At 45.0% G+C, this 4,222-nt stretch overlaps 1 non-coding gene across 1 annotated transcript; it reads left to right on the top strand.

Annotated features, from left to right (window-relative positions):
* Positions 1-202: 202 nt before the first annotated feature.
* TRNAD-GUC lies at positions 203-274 on the top strand. The gene has a single exon. It is a non-coding gene; the product is annotated as a tRNA-Asp (tRNA).
* The last annotated feature ends 3,948 nt before the right edge of the window (positions 275-4,222 follow it).

The raw sequence follows: 4,222 nt of genomic DNA, 5'->3' as shown, positions 1-4,222 counted from the left end.
GTCTCCTCTTTCCTGAGCAAGTTGAGTCAACACCTCAGTACTGTCCCTCTCACTCATTGGGCTCAAGAGAGACGATTTACTCCGGAGCATGCAATCAGCGTGATGTGGAGCACGCACGAAAACTGAACCACGGCAATGGAGAACGTTCTGTGGGTAGTCAGAACTTCTAAGTATACTGAATTGAGCATTAAAAAGCCAAGAAGTCGTTGTAGTATAGTGGTAAGTATTCCCGCCTGTCACGCGGGTGACCCGGGTTCGATCCCCGGCAACGGCGAATTTATTTTGTTTTGCGGCCCACGACACTTGGGCCCGTTAATTCCCATGGCCCATCCTCTTAGGCCTGCTGAGAGCTCGCCTGGCCTGTCCGGGTCTATTTACCGTATGAACCCTGGAAAACGTAAGATGTTCGCTCTAGAGCCCTGCCAAGACATTTGCCGTCGTCAAAAAAGAATACTTTGTTGCGATGGCAAGCATGGCGTGTGATCAGTTCAAAAAACAAAAGCATGGCGTGTGCTCAAGGACTAGAATCTAATCATTGTCAAATGCTTACAGTGAACACCACATTCTTTTTTTATTCTTTCTTTTTGAGGATACACACGAGTGTGTGTATCATATATTAAAGGAGAGGGGGAAAAGAGCCCCATCCACCGCACATTCTTTTATTATGAAAAAAAAAAACACTTGCTTTTAACTTGTGCATGTTACCTTGGTTGGTTTTGCTGCCTTATATTTGAGCTAGCGTTATATTTTTAGATCAAATGAGCTAGTGTTATATGCAAAGCATCCATGTCATTTTTCTCATGGTGATTGTGTCAAGATGATTCCTCATGCCAACTTTTTGGGGTTGCATAAATAGAGTGTATAAAAAATTAAGTTAGACTCGTCTTCACTTGAATTTCTGCTCCAGATTCATGGTCAGACGTTATCTTTAATGTACTTACATATTCTTACCTGGATGCCTAACATCTTAACTCGTGGTTCCATCCATGGTATCCATGGTCGTGGTTGAGACTATACAACTGTCAGTGCGCATGATCAAGGTTATCACCTGCTCCCGGAGGGAGCGGTGGCGATGGCGATGGCGGCGCGTCCTCGTCCCGCGTTGGTGGTTGCTGGATTATTGGTTCCTAGGGTGTTGATGTAATTTTCCTTTTTCTTGGGGTGCTTTGTACCACTGCTTAATTTTAATGTTGTCTAGGTCCCTTTCGCAAAAAAAAAAGAGACTATATAACTGTCATCTCCTCGTCGGGTGTTAGAGACATATGTGTATTTGGTAGTCTAGGATTTGTAATATGTCTCCTACCTTATCTTTAGGAGAGGCGTCTTGCCCTTCAAGTATTGTCCTCAATATATAGTTGTCATCGAGGCTCAATAATATATCAATCATATTCCGCCAATCCCTCTTTATTCCTCTCTATCCCTTCTAACATGGTATCAACCTAACGGATCCAAACCCTAGCCACCGCTGCTTCCGCCCCGCGCGCCGCCCCGGGGGCTGTCGGCCTCCATGACTGCCACCGGGGGCCACGCAGCCCGTACCTAGGATTCATCCGCTGGTCGTGTTGATCGGCTGCCCTAGAGAGTCGTTTTCACGAGCCCTTACTCCGGGTTTTTCTCTCTCCCACTGGTCATCTTGATCGACATTTTACTTTTTGGTTTTCCGATCTAAGATCCGTTTGCGTCGCCCGCCGCCGCCGTTGACCCCCGTGCGCCTCTACTCCAACACCGGCGCGAACGGTCAGCTTCTTCACCGACCCGGCGGCCTCGCGCGACAGGTGGCCCTCATGGCCGTCGCCCGCGCATCCGCCCGCCTGTCGCCTTGCGCAGGCCGTCGCCGCCCTGCTCCGACCGGGACCTCTCCATCACCACCCGCCTCCGCTGCGTAGGAACGGCGGCCTTGCGGTCTGCCTCGCCGGCATCGTCCCCGACTGCGTCGGGCCGGCTGCGTCAGGCTCGTCGGCCGCCTCGAGCTCGGGCGCCGGTGCTACGTTGGTCGCTCGGGCCTCGCTCCCTGGGCGCCGGCATTGCTTTGGCAGCCCGGGTGCCGGTGCTGACGCGCTTGTCCGCACGTCGTCCCATGCCGTCCGCCGTTGCCGGCTTCATCTCGGACTCCGCCGCCACCCTACCTACACCAAGCGGCCTCCCTGACTCGCTCGTGATCGGCTTGATCACCCGCGCTCCATCTTATTATTTTTGTGAAATCCATTTTGTTATCTTGTACGAGTTGTTAGATATAAATCAGATTGGCATGTCCCATACTCCATCTTATTGTTTCCTGAAGACTAGTTTTGTATCATTGTAATAATTGGTAACACAAATGGCATCAGTAGAGCATTGGATGACTCATAAATTTTCCTTTACATGTCAAGGATTGTCATGGAGCTATGCTTCGGAGTGTGAAACTAAATTTGTTGTTTTTTCTATGCCAAGTTTATTGCTTCCTGGAACTGGTTTTGTAGTCTTTTATAATCTGGTAGGACATAAAATGTCATGAGTCATTAAATGAGTTTTACACATGCGGAAAGTGTGATGTAGCGTTTTTGTAGCTTTGGCGAGTGAAGCAAAACTTCTTGTCTTTGTAAAAGAAATATGGTTTATAGTGGATGTAAAAGATATGTGTTTTATGCATGTATCATGAGGGGGGCCGATTTTTTGAGGTCGAGCTCCATGGAGCTTGTTTTTTTGAAAAATCCGAAAATCATATTTTTGAAGTTTCAAAAAAATGAAATATACACACCTGCATAAGCGTACTACATCTCTGTAAAAATTCATGACCAAATATGTTTTGGTCTGAGCTACACAAAAAAATGATGTACTTTTTGTAAGTGCATCTAGTGCCCCTTAGTGATTTTGGTGTATTGAAAACTTATAGATTAAGGGACTAATGTGTTTGTGAGTGTACACAGGTCTATAAGTCTATGAGGATTTTGATATTTACAGAGAAATTTGACCCCTAAAAATGAATGTCTTCAACTGAAGACTTTGGCTTTCTAAAGATTTTGAAAGTGAAGAAATTAGTGTGACCGTGAAGACTCTATGTTCATGGGAGGAACATGAAGCGTGAAGTCTTTTGTTTTCATAGTTTCGTTTTTCTCTTTCTTGAGTCATAGGAAACACCGTACTGTTAAAGGGGGTCGAGAAAAAACTAAGGAAAAGTTTCCAAGTGATACTCATCTCAAAATCCTACACCTACCAATCCTTTCGAGTGAAGCCATTGGAAATCTCATATAGTTCAGTCAATTTCTTTAGTGACAGAGATGAAGATCTTCTGGTCTCTGAGGAATTTGTTCTGACTGAGGAGTTAGGAATTCGCCAGTGCGGATTGCCTACAAGTGAGGAACAGGATAGCCCTGAGGAGTTTGATAGCCAAATTTCCGAACGTTACTGTGCTATGCACTAGCTGTCCCAAAATATCTTATCCACCTAAAGGTCATATCATTGAAGGGCATTTATGTCTTATCATGTCGGGCTGCTCCCTAGGCTATAAGTAGCCGCCCCCTACAACCACTAGATGGTTTGCTGCTCCGAGAGAAACTGGCACTTGTCATTGAGAGCATCTCATCCTCCGAGGACTTTGAGCGAAAATCATCAAGTGAGGAAAACACAAACCCAAACACCTACAAACCCAAAATGATTGAGCATCACTAAAGAGATTGTTCCTATGTGGATCCGACGCTTGTTACCTTTGAAGACTATGCATCTTCTAGACGGTTAGGCGTCATGGTCTAGAGCATCCAAGAGGAAATTGTGGATCGCCGAGTGAACGAGTTTGTGAAGGTTTGGAAGTCACCTAGCATTAACAGTATTCAAGAAGGGTCTACCAAATATAATGGGAAAAAATTCATCTTGTGGGGAACCAAGAACAAGAAAATCAGTAGGATATTTAATTTTCCCACACAAGACTTCAACATCTCTAACAATCCCAACTAGTGAAATAGTATCTCTATTGGCAAGCTTAATAGTAAAATCAACATCTTCTATCTCAGCAGGTGCAATATCATGCATAATTTCTTTATATAAAGTATAAGGTATTGCACTGACACTAGCTAGCACCCATATCACATAATCCATGATAATAATGATCTCCTATTTTAACACAAACAACAGGCATGCCAACAACAGGTCTATGTTTATTTTTAGTATCGGGTCTAGCAATTCTAGCGGCTTCACCACAGAAGTAAATAACATGCTCATCAATATTATCAACCAGGAGATCTTTAAC

This window comes from Triticum urartu, chromosome 7, assembly GCF_003073215.2.
Source record: "Triticum urartu cultivar G1812 chromosome 7, Tu2.1, whole genome shotgun sequence".
Lineage (NCBI taxonomy): Eukaryota > Viridiplantae > Streptophyta > Magnoliopsida > Poales > Poaceae > Triticum > Triticum urartu.
The sequence above is the reverse complement of the archived record's forward strand: the minus strand, read 5'-3'. Positions and strand labels throughout refer to the sequence as shown.